Genomic DNA, 16,937 nt, shown 5'->3' on the forward strand with positions numbered 1-16,937 from the left:
ACCCACAATATATAATGTGTGTAGGTTTCTAACTGAAAATTACTTACAGTAGGGCCTATATGTGAGCAGCATTTTTAAAAACTCCAAAACAGCTCAGCACATGGGTGGATGGCTCAGCAGTTAAAAAATGGTTAAAATAAGGATGTTTGGCAAAAGTCACTAACTTATATATATATATATATATATTTATTTTTATTTTTTTCCCTTTTTCTTTCTATAGTTCACACTTTGAAAAGTGTCAGGGCCGGTTAGCTCAGTTGGTTAGAGCGTGGTGCTAATAACGCCAAGGTCGCGGGTTCGATCCCCGTACGGGCCATGTTTTTAAAGGTGGTGTTTATATGGTGAATAACTTCAACAATGTCTACTGGCTTACAAACTACTTCAGGGTCCTCCCACAGACCAGGAAAAAAATGTCAAATGTTTGCTCCACAAAACACTTATCTTTTTAATGCAACATAACTCTTGCACTCTCCAAAATAACTTGTCTTATTAATCACTAAAAATATAGCATTTTATGAGACTTATGGGACTTTGGATTTTTTTTATTTTATTGGTTTTATATCCAGGATTTTGTTTGAGCCAAGCTGAAAGTGAAATAAAAAAAATCATTCTGGTGCATAAAATCTGACTTCAAATAAAGAAGAATGCTTTAACAACAAAAAGAGACCATAGCAGAGGATGGTTTCGATCCATCGGTTATGGGCCCAGCACGCATCCGCTGTGCCACTCTGCTGCTTGCAAATTTAACATAATTGGTATATACTTGTGTGTGTATGTGAATATGTGTGTGTGACTGAGAGTGCATGCTTGTGTGTGTATGTGAGTCTGTGTGTGTGTGTGTATGTGAGTCTGTGCCTGAGAGTGCGTGCTTGTGTGTGTATGTGAGTCTGTGTGTGTGTGAGTCTGTGTGGGTGCCGTGTGTGTATACAATCATGCAAAGGTTCCGGCTAACTGAGAAGAAATGCTCCAACGTAAAATGTACGATCCAAAAAAGTTTATTAATAAACAGTGCACTAAAATATAAATAAAATTATTTATTATTTTTCAAAAATGAATCAAATACTATGCTGCTAGTCTTGGGCATATTGATGGGCACAATTTCAGTACATATCTGTATAATTGACGTTTAGTCTTAGATGCCATCCCTTTGCCCAGAATTGTTTCAGCTTATTTGTATTTTGGAATGTATTGTGTATCTTGTATTCAGTTTCTAGGTAATTTTGTATTTACAGCATTGCTATAACCATAAAGCAAGGGTTGCTATTAATCTTAAACGCATTATAAGCTTAGTTTATATACATGTTGGTATCTGTTGTCTCTTTATATTGAATATACCGTTTTGTCTGAGCTCTTTTTTTGCTTACTATTATGTTTAGTGTAGGGTTATTTCACATGCTTGGGAATTTTATTTTCCATTCAAAAGATTTAATTTTTGGTATCTTTCAGCAGTCTTGTGTCCTGTATTTCACAGTCTAAGTTAAGGTCAACATATTATAACCTGTAATTAAGTTGATATCATTATAACCTGTAGTTAATTTGATAACACTCAGGTGATTTTTAGTTGATTATGTACCTTTAAATAGACTGCAGGCAGACTTATTTGTTAAGCAGTGATCAAGTGCGGTGGTCCTGCATGAAACGCGTCTGCTCTTTGCTGCCGTTTCTGTGACCATTCTTCTGTTCTGCTGAATGGTTATACGCTTTTGTCCTTCTTTTTGTTTTTGGTGCACTGTTTATTTTACGTTGTTGGAGCATTTCTTCTCAGCCGGAATCTTTGTATGATTGTATTCTGCTATGTGACGTCCTGGACGGAGACGCACTTCCTGGCTCCTGTGGATTGCTGTATGCACACGCTGAAGCGACGCTGAAGATACGCAGAAGAGGCCTTTTGGAACACGGAGGTGGTAAGCACCGCTTTTCTCTGTATATATTAGCCGTGTGTGTATACCCATGTGTCTGTGCCTGAGAGTGTGTGCTTGTGTGTGTGTATGTGAGTCTGTGTGGGTGCCGTGTGTGTATACCCATGTGTCTGTGCCTGAGAGTGCGTGCTTGTGTGTGTACGTGAGTCTGTGTGCCGTGTGTGTATACCCATGTGTCTATGCCTGAGAGTGCATGCTTGTGTGTGTGTATGTGAGTCTGTGTGTATGTGAGTCTGTGTGGGTGTCGTGTGTGTATACCCATGTATCTGTGCCTGAGAGTGCGTGCTTGTGTGTGAGTATGTATGTGTGGGTGTGTATACCCGTGTGTCTGTGCCTGAGAGAGCGTGCTTGTGTGTGTGTATGTGAGTTTGTGTGACTCTCTGTGTGTGCGAGTGTGTGTTTGTGAGTCTGTGTGTGTGTGTGGTGAGTCTGTGTGTGTATGTGAGTCTGTGTGTGTGCCGTATGTGTGTGTATATACTTGTGTGTCTGTGCCTGAGAGTGCGTGCTTGTGTGTGTATGTGAGTCTGTGTGGGTGCCATGTGTGTATACCCATGTGCCTGAGAGTGCGTGCTTGTGTGTGTGTATGTGAGTCTGTGTGGGTGCCGTGTGTGTATACCCATGTGCCTGTGCCTGAGAGTGCGTGCTTGTGTGTGTTTATGTGAGTCTGTGTGGGTGCCGTGTGTGTATACCCATATGTCTGTGCCTGAGAGTGCATGCTTGTGTGTGTGTATGTGAGTCTGTGTGGGTGGCCGTGTGTGTATACCCATATGTCTGTGTCTGAGAGTGCGTGCTTGTGTGTGTATGTGAGTCTGTGTGGGTGCCGTGTGTGTATACCCATATGTCTGTGCCTGAGAGTGCGTGCTTGTGTGTGTGTATATGAATCTGTGTGGGTGCTGTGTGTGTATACCCATGTGCCTGTGCCTGAGAGTGCGTGCTTGTGTGTGTGTATGTGAGTCTGTGTGGGTGCCGTGTGTGTATACCCATATGTCTGTGTCTGAGAGTGCGTGCTTGTGTGTGTGTATGTGAGTTTGTGTGACTCTCTGTGTGTGCGAGTGTGTGTTTGTGAGTCTGTGTGTGTGTGTGGTGAGTCTGTGTGTGTATGTGAGTCTGTTTGAGGTGCCGTGAGTGTATACCCATATGCCTGTGCCTGAGAGTGCGTGCTTGTGTGTGTGTATGTGAGTCTGTGTGTATGTGAGTCTGTGTGGGTGTCGTGTGTGTATACCCATGTATCTGTGTCTGAGAGTGCGTGCTTGTGTGTGGGTATGTATGTGTGGGTGTGTATACCCGTGTGTCTGTGCCTGAGAGAGCGTGCTTGTGTGTGTGTATGTGAGTTTGTGTGACTCTCTGTGTGTGCGAGTGTGTGTTTGTGAGTCTGTGTGTGTGTGGTGAGTCTGTGTGTGTATGTGAGTCTGTGTGTGTGCCGTATGTGTGTGTGTTTACTCGTGTGTCTGTGCCTGAGAGTGCGTGCTTGTGTGTGTATGTGAGTCTGTGTGGGTGCCATGTGTGTATACCCATGTGCCTGAGAGTGCGTGCTTGTGTGTGTGTGTATGTGAGTCTGTGTGGGTACCGTGTGTGTATACCCATGTGCCTGTGCCTGAGAGTGCGTGCTTGTGTGTGGGTATGTATGTGTGGGTGTGTATACCCGTGTGTCTGAGAGTGCGTGCTTGTGAGTCTGTGTGGGTGCCATGTGTGTATACCCATGTGCCTGAGAGTGCGTGCTTGTGTGTGTGTATGTGAGTCTGTGTGGGTGCCGTGTGTGTATACCCATGTGCCTGAGAGTGCATGCTTGTGTGTGTGTATGTGATGTGAGAAAAAATAGTTAAAATATACACTTTATTTAACAGTTATGCAAAGACAAACAATTATATCTATAATTGGATCAGATAGGTATAGGTGGGAAATCACCATCCACTTATCTATAATCTTGCGTAACTGATCCAACAGATTTATAAAAACATTTAAAAAGGACTATGTATCCTAAAGTAGCGATGTTAATGAACATAGATAAGAGCAAAATGAGCTAAAGTGAATACAGGGATAAATTCGATCACACAAATCTCACAGACTATGCGCTCAAAGGCGTCCTCCTGCCTGCGTACTGCTGGGATTCAACCCAGTCAGCCGATTGCTAAATAAATTCCCTATAACTAAAAGTCACACACATAACAGGAGTTCACTCTGTTATACTGCATATCAGCAGCATTATATTGTTACAAAATATGCTCAAATAAGCTCTGAAAGGCTTGTATGATTAACATATAGATACAATGTGTCAACAGTTCTCACTGTCTGACACAAACATTCGTAAGCATTTAGTTTGTATCTATAGTGTTTCTTGTTCAATAGTTACCAACAGACACCAATGTTTAAATAGCCTGGTATAGACATTAGTCAAGTGTTCTTAAATGTGCAATGAATCTACAATATACATGCTGTATTTGCTACGATTAAGTTCAAACCGATAAATCATTAAGCATAATTTAGGCTATATGGTAATCTGAGGAGCTAAAGTATAACGAGCCGTTAGTTTAGTTCATAACATGCGCGCCTCTAGGACACGCCCACCGACGCGTTTCGTCACTATAGCGTGACTTCGTTAGTGTGTGTATGTGAGTCTGTGTGGGTGCCGTGTGTGTATATCCATATGTCTGTGCCTGAGAATGCGTGCTTGTGTGTGTATGTGAGTCTGTGTGGGTGCCGTGTGTGTATACCCATATGTCTGTGCCTGAGAGTGCGTGCTTGTGTGTGTGTATGTGAGTCTGTGTGGGTGCCATGTGTGTATACCCATGTGCCTGAGAGTGCGTGCTTGTGTGTGTGTATGTGAGTCTGTGTGGGTGCCGTGTGTTTATACCCATGTGCCTGTGCCTGAGAGTGCGTGCTTGTGTGTATGTGAGTCTGTGTGGGTGCCGTGTGTGTATACCCATATGTCTGTGCCTGAGAGTGCGTGCTTGTGTGTGTGTGTATGTGAGTCTGTGTGGGTGCCGTGTGTGTCTACCCATATGCCTGTGCCTGAGAGTGCGTGCTTGTGTGTGTGTATGTGAGTCTGTGTGGGTGTCGTGTGTGTATACCCATGTGTCTGTGCCTGAGAGTGCGTGCTTGTGTGTGGGTATGTGAGTCTGTGTGGGAGTGTATACCCGTGTGTCTGTGCCTGAGAGAGCGTGCTTGTGTGTGTGTGTGTGTATGTGAGTTTGTGTGAGTCTCTGTGTGTGCGAGTGTGTGTGTGGTGAGCCTGTGTGTGTGTGTATGTATGAACGTGTGTGTGTATTCAGTTTGTCCCCTTGGTTAATTTTAGAGCTAACCTCCCTGAGACTTTTTATTTAAAACCCCCTTTTTCCCCTTTCCTATGCAATTATACATAGGTGATTACTGCCTTGCTTTGGGGAGGAATCAGGTGCATCACTATAAGGATGAGTTTCCTTCTTGACTGGTCTTGCATAACTAGTGCCTTATTGCAAACAAATGGTTACATTATCAGGTGTACAGACATGTATCTCTGAGCAGGTTTGGTAACTTGCATTGATTAAATGTGTGTAACTGACTTATGTTTTAAACTGTGTTTTATTTTAGCTCCTAACTGTCACAGAGGAAATACACAGTGGGCGGGACATACATGGGTGGAGTTAACAATAAGGGGGCAGGGGGGGCCGCTCAGATTTTTTTTGCCCAGGGCCCCACAAATGCTAAGGGTGGCCCTGTTTGTTACATCTAAAATATCACTAACATTCCGGATCTGATTTTAAAAAAGGCAGAGTTTACCATCACTTTAAATGTAAGCACTATTGTAATTTATATTTCATTGAGTGACCCACACAAATGATATATATTTTATTTTTAATCAATAGGCCTAGCAGATATTATAATTTATTTGTAGATCACGGCAAAATTCCATAGAGCTGGATTCAAACTATGCATTATTTTTACCTTACGATATGCTAGAAAACAGAAACAAAAGTATGTTTAAAATGTATAATTTTTTAAAAAGTTTTTAGTAAAAAGCATTAAAAATAGCAAAGTAATCACTGTTGCTGCTGTGATCACCTTACTAAGGGGTTGATCGTAATCCTTGACCTAATTATTATCAAGATTATCCAAATTTGAAAGAGGGGCACAATAGGGCTTTTGGGGGGTTGTAATATAAACTAGAGGTGCCCCTTTGAGGTAGTGTAGAAATAAATAAGCAGGAAAATGTTTTCTCTTATTAGACACTGAAAATATTTAGTCTCTTTACACCACAACATTTTTCTTTCATGATTCGGATAGAGCATGCCTTGTTTATTAAAATTGTAATAAAAATATACATTTTGTTGCTGAGTTCTCACGTGGCATGATATATACATAAAATAATGGCAAGAGTCCATGAGCTAGTGACGTATGGGATATACAATCCTACCAGGAGGGGCAAAGTTTCCCAGACCTCAAAATGCCTATAAATACACCCCTCACCACACCCACAATTTAGTTTAACGAATAGCCAAGTAGTGGGGTGATAAAATAAGGTGGGAAAAGCATACAAAAAGAGGAACTGGAAATAAAGTTGTACTTTTATACAAAAATCATAACCACCAAAAAAAGGGTGGACCTCATGGACTCTTGCCAATATGAAAGAAATTAATTTATCAGGTAAGTTCTTACATAAATTATGTTTTCTTTCATGTAATTGGCAAGAGTCCATGAGCTAGTGACGTATGGGATAGAAATACCCAAGATGTGGAAGTCCACAGAAGAGTCACTAGAGAGGGAGGGATAAAATTAAATCCACAAAAAATAAGTGTTTCTCATATTTTTCACATAAATTTCAAGAATCATAAGCAGAAGAATTAAACTGAAACAGCTGCCTGAAGAACTTTTCTACCAAAGACTGCTTCAGAAGAAGCAAATACATAAAAATTGTAAAATTTTGTAAATGTATGCAAAGAAGACCAAGTTGCTGCTTTGCAAATCTGATCAACCGAAGCTTCATTCTTAAAAGCCCAAGAAGTGGCGACTGATCTAGTAGAATGAGCTGTAATTCTCTGAGGCGGAGACTGACCTGCCTCCAAATAAGCCCTTTGAATCAAAAGCTTTAACCAAGATGCCAAAGAAATGGCAGAGGCTTTCTGACCTTTCCTAGGACCAGAAAAAACAACAAATAGACTAGAAGTCTTCCTGAAATCTTTAGTAGCTTCGACATAAGATTTCAAAGCTCTTACAACATCCAAAGAGTGTAAAGATGTTTCAAGAGTATTCCTAGTATTAGGACACAAGGAAGAAACAATAATTTCCCTACTAATGTTGTTAGAATTCACAACCTTAAGAAGAAATTTAAACGAAGTCCGCAAAACAGCCTTATCCTGATAGAAAATCAGAAAAGAAGACTCACAAGAGAGAGCAGACAATTCAGAAACTCTTCTAGCTGAAGAGATAGCCAAAAGGAACAACACTTTCCAAGAAAGTAGTTTAATATCCAAAGAATGTATAGGCTCAAAAGGAGGAGCCTGCAAAGCCTTCAAAACCAAATTAAGATTTCAAGGAGGAGAGATTGATTTAACAACAGGCTTGATACAAATCAAAGCCTGAACAAAACAGTGAATATCAGGAAGTTTAGCAATCTCTCTATGAAATAAAACAGAAAGAGCAGAGATTTGTCCCTTCAAAGTACTTGCAGACAAACCTTTATCCAAACCATTCTGAAGAAACTGCAAAATCAAGGGAATTCTAATAGAATGCCAAGAGAATTTTTGAGAAAAACACCATGAAATATAGGTTTTCCAAACCCGATAATAAATCTTCCTTGAAACAGACTTACGAGCCTGTAGCATAGTATTATTCACTGAGTCAGAGAAACCTCTATGACTAAGCACTAAGCGTTCAATTTTAATACCTTCAAAGTTAGTGATTTGAGATCCTGAAGGAAAATGCCCCTTGAGACAGAAGGAAGTGGCCAAGGTTGGCAACTGGACATCCGGACAAGATCCGCATACCAAAACCTGTAAGGCCATGCTGGTGTTATCAGAGACACATGCGATTGTTCCATTATGATCTTGGAGATCACCCTTGGGAGAAGAACTAGAGGTGGAAAAATGTAAGCAAGTAGGTAAGACCAAGGAATTGCTAACGCATCCATCATCTCCGCCTGAGGATCCCTGGACCTGGAAAGGTACCTGGGAAGCTTCTTGTTTAGATGGGAAGCCATCAGATCTATTTTGAGAAAACCCCACATCTGTACAATCTGACAAAATACATCTGGATGGAGAGACCACTCCCCTGGATGTAAAGACTGACGACTTCCCAATTGACTACACCTGGGATACATATCACAGAAATTAGACAGGAGTTGAATTCCGCCCAAGAAAGTATTCGAAATACTTCTTTCATCGCTAAAGGACTGCGAGTCCCACCCTGATGATTGACATATTATTATTATTATACTTTATTTATGAAGTGCCAACATATTCCGCAGTGCTGTCCATGGATACAATTCATTTACATAAAACAATACAAGACTTGTAAGAGACAGGACAAAATTTACAAACACATACAGGAGGAATTGAGGGCCCTATTCCCGTGGGAACTTACAATCTAGAATGCCACAGTTGTGATATTGTCTGTCTGAAAATGAATGAATGATTCTCTCTTTAATAGAGGCCAAGCCTGAAGAGCCCTGAAAATAGCACAGAGTTCTAAAATATTGATTGGTAACCTCGCCTCTTGAGGATTCCAAAGACCGAGAGACTTGCATCTGTTGAAATCACAGTCCAGGAAATACGAACAAAAGAAGCCCCTTGAATAATCCAATGATGGTCCAAGCACCAGGACAGAAAGAGTTGAATATTGGGATTTAAGTATATAAATTGTGATATCCGGGTATAATCACTGCACCATTGATTCAGCATGCAAAGCTGCAGAGGTCTCATATGAAAACGAGCAAAGGGGGTTGCGTCCTATGCTGCAGTAATGAGACCTAAAGCTTCCATGCACATAGCCACTGAAGGGAATGATCCAGACTGAAGGTCTGTTACAAACAGAGTCATGGACACTGAATCTATCTGGAAACCTAAAAAGGTGACCCTTGTCTGAGGAATCAAGAAACTCTTTGGTAAATTGATCCTCCAACCCTATTTTTTAAGAAACAACACAAGTTGATTTGTGTGAGATTCTGCTAAATGAAAAGATTGAGCCAGTACCAAGATATCGTCCAAATAAGGATACACTGCAATACCCTGCTCTCTGATTACAGAGAGAAGGGCACCAAAAACCTTTGAAAAGATTCTTGGAACTGTTGCTAGGCCAAATAGAAGAGCAACAAATTGGTAATGCTTGTCTAGAAAAGAGAATCTCAGAAACCAATAGTGGTCCTGTAAGTCTATTGAGGACATGTAATGACCTTGCGGAACAAAAGGCAGAATAGTCCTTATAGTCACCATCTTGAAAGTTGGGACCCTTACAAATTGATTCAAAAACTTCAGATCTAGAACTGGTCTGAAATAATTTTCCTTCTTCGGGACAATGAATAGATTTGAATAAAAACCCAGACCCTGTTCCACAGGTGGAACTGGTACAATTACCCCAGAAAGCTCTAGATCTGAAACACACTTCAGAAAGGCCTGAGCTTTCACAGGATTTGTTAGAACGTGAGAGAGAAAAAATCTTCTCACAGGAGGTCTTATTCTGAAACCTATTCGATACCCCTGAGATACAATATTCTGAATCCAATGATTCTGAACGAAACCTGCCCAAAGGTCTTGAAATAATTTCAATCTTCCCCCCACCAGCAGAACTGGATTGAGGGCCGCACCTTCATGCAGTCTTGGGGGCTGGCTTTGGTTTCTTATAAAGCTTGGATTTATTCCAACTCTAAGAAGCCTTCCAATTGGAGCCAGAGTCCTTAGGGGAAGGAGTGGTTTTCTGTTCTCTATTCTGAAGAAAGGAACGAAACCGATTAGAAGCTTTAGATATACCCTTAGACTTTTTATCTTGGGGCAAATAAACTCCCCTCCAGTAATAGTGGAAATAATAGAATCCAACTGGGAACCAAAGAAATGATTACCCTGAAATGATAGAGATAGTAACCTAGATTCAGATACCATGTCAGCATTCCATGATTTGAGCCATAAAGTTCTTTTAGCTAAAATAGCCAAAGACATAGATTTAACAACAATCTTGATGATATCAAAAATAGCATCACAGATAAAATGATTAGCATGTTGAAGCAAACGAACAATGCTATGCAAATCAGAATCTTTTTCCCCATGTGCTAAGCTATCCAACCAAAATTTGATGCAGACGCAACATCAGCCATGGAAATGGCAGGTCTGAGAATATAGCCAGAATGTAAATAAGCTTTCCTTAGATAAGATTCAATTTCCCTATCTAAAGGATCCTTAAAAGAGGTACTTTCTTCCAAATGAATAGTAGTACACTTAGCAAGAGTAGAAATAGCCCCATCAACCTTAGGGACTTTTCCCCAAAACTCTAACTTAGCTACTGGCAAAGGATTCAACTTTTAAACCTTGAAGAAGGAACAAAAGAAGTACAAAACTTAGACCATTCCTTATCAATCACATCAGAAATAGAATCAGGAACAGGAAAAACCTCAGGAGTAATCACAGGAGGTTTATAGACAGAATTTAAACGTTTACTGGATTTATTATCAAGAGGTCCAGGCTCCTCAATATCCAAAGTTATCAACACTTCTTTTAACAAAGAATGAATATGCTAAATCTTAAAAAGATAAGTTGATTTATAAGTGTCAATGTCTGAAGTAGGATCTTCCGAATCAGAGAGATCCTCATCAGAGGTGGATATATCAGTATGTTGTCGGTCATTACAAATGTCATCAATATTATGAGAAGTTTTAAAAGACCTTTTACACTTATTTGAAGGCGATATAGCAGCCATAGCCTTCTGTATCGCATCAGCAATATAATTTTTCATATCAACAGGGATATCATGTACTTTAGATCTTGAAGGAACAACATATACTGTACTAGCACTAATAGAAACCTTTTTTGCATGCAAAAGCTTATCATGACAACTGTTACATACTACAGCTGGAGATATAATCTCCACTAACTTACAACAGATACACTTAGCTTTGGTAGAACTGTGTTCAGGCAGCATGGTTCCTACAGCAGCTTCTGAGACAGGATCAGATTGAGACATCTTGTAAAATATAAAAGAAAAAATAACATTTAAACAGAAATATCTTATTTCCACATATAGCAGTTTCAGGTTTTCATGGGAAAAAAAATGCTAAAATTGACAAAAACGCAAATAGCATAGCCCTCTGAGCATAAAGAAGGCAAGGAGCATATAGGAAGTGGGGAAAAATAAAACTAAAATTTGTTGGCACCAAGTATGAGGCACGACACAAAAGGAAGTTGAAAACTTTTTAAGCGCCAACAAACATCCGGAAATTACGCAACTCGCGTCATAACAAACACAATTTCGCGCCAAACAACCTGGCGTCAACTAAGACGCAGGAAATGACAAACTTGCGCCTTATTTGCCCGCAAGTTTTCTAAGAAAGAACAAGTCAAATTGGAAAAAAGACTATACCCCAGGTAAGACAAACTTCCTAAAACATGATTCCCATAACGAAACTGCCTGACTGCAAAGGGAAATACACATAGACCTGACTCATGGCAAATATAAGTAAAATACATATATTTAAAACTTTATATGAATACATAAAGCACCAAACCATAGCTGAGAGTGTCTTAAATAATGATACATACTTACCGAAAGACACCCATCCACATATAGCAGATAGCCAAACCTGTACTGAAAACTATCAGCAGAGGTAATGGTATATAAGAGTATATCGTCAATCTGAAAAGGGAGAAAGGAGATGAATCCCTACGACCGATAACAGAGAACCCTTGAAAAGATTTCCTGCGAGGGAAACTATAAAATCAATAGGCAATATTCTCTTCACATCCCTCTGACAAACACTGTACTTTGAGAGGAATTGGGCTTCAGAATGCTTAGAAGCGCTTATCAAGAAATCATAAAAATCAAGCACAAACTTACTTCACCTCCATTGGAGGCAAAGTTTGTAAAACTGAATTGTTGCTGTGGTGAGGGGTGTATTTATAGGCATTTTGAGGTTTGGGAAACTTAGCCCCTCCTGGTAGGATTGTACATCCCATACGTCACTAGCTCATGGACTCTTGCCAATTACATGAAAGAAATGTTTTTTTGCTACAGAAAACACATATTGTCTCTTAGACCCCAAAACACATTTAACTAAACATTTATAAAACATAGTATGAGGCTTACATAACATATTATAATCCTTCAAAAATTTAAAAAAAAAAACGTAAAAAATTTGAAATATATTTAATATTTATATTATATATATTTTTTGCTCTTAATAACCAGCATTTTGTTTGATCCAAACTAAAAGTGAATTGTAAAATGTGCCTTTCAATAAAGAACAATCAAAACAAAAATAAAACATAGCAGAGGATTTTGATTCATCGACCCCTGGGTTATGGGCCCAGCACGCTTCCACTGCGCCACTTTGCTTCAATAAACTACTATGCCTCATACATTTGATGAACACGCATTATATAAAAGAAAAAAAAAACCAGTAATAAAAATGTTTGTTTTGGAGTGCAATCAACGCAAATATAATGATAAAATATATCTATAATACTGAAAAAATAAATAAATAAAGCGCATATCTATAAAATGTAACATTGTAACATGGTAGATGAGGTTGAAAGAAGTAAAAAGTCCATCAAATGTAAAATTCTACCTGATTTGAACAAAATATGAACCAAAATGTATAATAGAAGTAAATTGGAGTGCCCTGAGTCACGAAATGCGTTCTATGATTTTGATGAGCCTACTGGCTTATGCTACATACCATGGATGTTTTTTTACTTTTCACACACTTGTTTGCCTACCTTAGAATTTGTCTATTGGCTAAAAGGTGGTAACGGTACCTCATAAAAAAAAAAAAACTATTGCGAGGGCGGCCAGATGCGTTCAATTTAGGCAGAAGCTCACAGTCAAATAAAGGTGCTTTCTGTCTACATTTTTTATACTTCATGACAGGAAGTCACATTTATTTATAGCACTGGTAAATCCCATACAATTACTTTAACTTTACCGTCCCTTTAAGCTATTTCTGCAAACTAAAGTTATCTTGTAAAAGTGCTTTGTCTGTTTTATTCTCTGTGGCTGATATAAGCTTTCTTTCATGTATTTGTTTTGTGACTTTCTCTTCTCTTGCCTGGTTTGCTCCTTCTGCCCGGCTGTTACAGTTATAGATTGTGAGTGGCACTTTATAAAGCCAGAATCAGTGCAGTTATAAGGACTGTGTGGTCATCATCCTCCTCTCATCTAGAGCTAGCAGGGCATCAGAGTGCCGCAGTCTATTTTAGCTGATGCAAATAGAAGGCAGGTATAGGTATGTCTGTAGGATCATCATGTCTGCCTGGAGGTGTGTTTCCAGAGTTAAATCTTTCAAATTCAAGGCCAGTTGTGTTTTATATTAGTGCTGTGTACTTAGTTTTGTTAAGGCTAATGTGTCATTATATAAAGTATTATAATTACTCCTTTTTTGCTTCCACTGCGTCACTGGTGATTTGCACATATGCCTTGTTTGTTACTTTGATATAAAAAAAAAAAAAAAAGAAAAGATCTGAAAGCATGAGTGGCTTGAAAGAAACTTTGTACACACAATAGATTTCTGCATATTATTTTTCATTAAACAGTGGCCGGTTAGCTCAGTTGGTTAGAGCGTGGTGCTAATAACGCCAAGGTCGCGGGTTCGATCCCCGTACGGGCCATACTTTTAAGTGTTAGGATTCTCTCAAGCATACAACTGCAATGGGACAACCTAATGCGTCCAGTTTTCTTACATGCTTCTTCAGGCCCCTCCCACAAAGCAGGGGGAAAATTGTATTTTTTTTTCTACAAAAAACACATATTGTCTCTTAGACCAAAAAACACATTAAACTGAACATTTATAAGAACATAGTATGAGGCTTACGGATCATATTATCATCCTACAAAATTATTATTTTTTTAAAAACCGTAATGTAATGTAATATTTATATATTTGGGTTTTTTTTGCTCTTAATAAACAGCATTTTGTTTGATCCAAACTAAAAGTGAATTGTAAAATGTAACTTTCAATAAAGAACAATGAGTTCACAAAAAAAAAACACATAGCAGAGGATGGTTTCGATCCATCGACCTCTGGGTTATGGGCCCAGCACGCTTCCGCTGCGCCACTCTGCTCCTTGCATACAAAATCCCTAATAAAAATGCTTGTTTTGGAGTGTAATCAACGCAAATAGAATTATAAAATATATCTATAATACTGAAAAAATAAATAAAGCGCATATATCTATAATGTAACATAGTAACATGGTAGATGAGGTGGAAAGAAGTCAAAAGTCCATCAAATGTAACCTATACAAATCCTACCTGATTTACAATAAAAGCTCCAATTGAGCTTAATACCACTAAAAAGGTGTCCCATTTAACACAAACAATCATATCCCTGAATTATGTTTCTAGATAGAAATGTATTTAACATGGTAGATGAGGTTGAAAGAAGACAAAAGTCCATCAAATTTAACCTATACAAATCCTACCTGATTTACAATAAAATTTCCAATTGAGCCATTTAACATAGGCAATCATATTCCTGAATTCTGTTTCTAGACACTAATGTATTTAAACAATTTTAAAATATATCTAAGGTTGGCATTCACCGCCTCCTTAGGCAATGAGTTCCAAAATTTGAAGTTGCATGAATAAATTCCCCACTGAATTTTGTGTAATTTTAAAATGTATCTAATATTTTTATGTTTCAATATTTTATACCTACTTATTTTACTTCTGTATAAACTACAAGAGGGTGTTAAAAATAATAAAATTTATCTTCTGATTTTTTAGTATTAATTTCTATTGAGCAATATAGGTATAAAATCCTAAATTGTGATATTTAGAAAGGGGAACTGATATTAAATGTGGGACCATATAAAGTGTGATGGAAATATCTGTACTGCTATTTACCATGTATGCGCTAGAAAATGTATTTATTTATTTAGTTAGTTTTATATTTTATAATTAATTGCATTCCCCCATATGAAAGGTACAGTCGAGTCAAAATTTAACATTTGTGATTCAGATAGAAAATACAATTCATTTTAAACAACTTACCATGTTACTTCTATTAGTAAATTTGCTTTGTTCTCTTGGTATCCTTTGCGGAAGAGAATACCTAGTTAGGCTGATAGGAGCTTGCATCTGCATTTAGCAGTATATGATAGCAGATGGCTAAAGAGATGTGGTATGCTCATGAGATCACCTTACTTTGAACAAAATACAAACCAAAATTGATAATAGAAGTAGATTGAAAAATGACCGGAGGCATGAAACGCGTAGGTTCTAGGATTTTGATAAATATACTGGCTTATTATGCTACATACCATGGATGTTTTTTTTACTTTGACTATTAAAAGCTACATTTTAACACATCTGTTTGCCTACCTTAGAATTTGTCTATTGGCTAATACGTGTTAACGGTACCTCATTAAAAAAAAAAAAAAAGACTTTTGCAGAGGGCGGCCAAATAAAGGTGCTTTCTGTCTGCATTTTTAAGCTATTTCTGTTTACACACAAAACATTTCGGCACCTTTTTATTTTTTCTTTCTTTCTTCCTTCCTTCCTAGCAAACAAAGACTGGTTAGCTCAGTTGGTTAGAGTGTGGTGCTAATAATGCCAAGGTTGCGGGTTCGATCCCCATATGGGCCATACTTTTAAATGTTAGGATCCAAACTAAAAGTGAATTGTAAAATGTACCTTTCAATAAAGAACAATGACTTCACAAAAAACAAACCATAGCACAAAATATGAACCAAAATGTATAATAGAAGTAAATTGGAAAGTGCCCTGAGTCACGAAATGCATAGGCTCTATGATTTTGATGAGCCTACTGGCTTATGCTACATACCATGGATGTTTTTTACTTTTCACACACTTGTTTGCCTACCTTAGAATTTGTCTGTTGGCTAAAAGGTGGTAACGGTACCTCATAAAAAAAAAAAAGACTTGCCGAGGGCGGCCAGATGCACTCAGTTTAGGCAGAGGCTCACAGTCAAATAAAGGTGCTTTCTGTCTGCATTTTTTATACTTCATGACAGGAAGTCACATTTATTTATAGCACTGGTAAATCCCATACAATTACTTTAACTTTACCGTCCCTTTAAGCTATTTCTGCAAACTAAAGTTATCTTGTAAAAGTGCTTTGTCTGTTTTATTCTCTGTGGCTGATATAAGCTTTCTTTCATGTATTTGTTTTGTGACTTTCTCTTCTCTTGCCTGGTTTGCTCCTTCTGCCCGGCTGTTACAGTTATAGATTGTGAGTGGCACTTTATAAAGCCAGAATCAGTGCAGTTATAAGGACTGTGTGGTCATCATCCTCCTCTCATCTATAGCTAGCAGGGCATCAGAGTGCCGCAGTCTATTTTAGCTGATGCAAATAGAAGGCAGGTATAGGTATGTCTGTAGGATCATCATGTCTGCCTGGAGGTGTGTTTCCAGAGTTAAATCTTTCAAATTCAAGGCCAGTTGTGTTTTATATTAGTGCTGTGTACTTAGTTTTGTTAAGGCTAATGTGTCATTATATAAAGTATTATCATTACTCCTTTTTTGCTTCCACTGCGTCACTGGTGATTTGCACATGTCTTGTTTGTTACTTTGATATATGGACTTTGTAAAAAAAAAAAAAAAAAGCTCTGAAAGCATGAGTGGCTTGAAAGAAAACTTGTACACACGATAGATTTCTGCATATTTTTTTCCATTAAACAAGGGCCGGTTAGCTCAGTTGGTTAGAGCGTGGTGCTAATAACGCCAAGGTTGTGGGTTCGATCCCCGTACGGGCCATATTTTTAAATGTTAGGATTCTCTCAAGCATACAACTGCAACGGGACAACCTAATGCGTCCTCTTTCCATATATGCTTTTTCAGGCCCCTCCCACAAAGCAGGGGGAAAAAATGTATTTTTGCTACAGA

General features: G+C 38.5%; 4 non-coding genes across 4 annotated transcripts; 3 read left to right on the top strand and 1 right to left on the bottom strand.

Annotated features, from left to right (window-relative positions):
* Positions 1-242: 242 nt before the first annotated feature.
* Positions 243-316, top strand: TRNAI-AAU (transfer RNA isoleucine (anticodon AAU)). The gene has a single exon. It is a non-coding gene; the product is annotated as a tRNA-Ile (tRNA).
* A 13,309-nt stretch (positions 317-13,625) lies between these two features.
* On the top strand, positions 13,626-13,699 carry TRNAI-AAU (transfer RNA isoleucine (anticodon AAU)). Its single transcript has one exon. It is a non-coding gene; the product is annotated as a tRNA-Ile (tRNA).
* Positions 13,700-14,081: 382 nt separating this feature from the next.
* On the bottom strand, positions 14,082-14,153 carry TRNAM-CAU (transfer RNA methionine (anticodon CAU)). The gene has a single exon. It is a non-coding gene; the product is annotated as a tRNA-Met (tRNA).
* A 2,581-nt stretch (positions 14,154-16,734) lies between these two features.
* TRNAI-AAU (transfer RNA isoleucine (anticodon AAU)) lies at positions 16,735-16,808 on the top strand. The gene has a single exon. It is a non-coding gene; the product is annotated as a tRNA-Ile (tRNA).
* The last annotated feature ends 129 nt before the right edge of the window (positions 16,809-16,937 follow it).

The sequence above is a fragment of the Bombina bombina genome, chromosome 2 (genome assembly GCF_027579735.1).
Source record: "Bombina bombina isolate aBomBom1 chromosome 2, aBomBom1.pri, whole genome shotgun sequence".
NCBI lineage: Eukaryota > Metazoa > Chordata > Amphibia > Anura > Bombinatoridae > Bombina > Bombina bombina.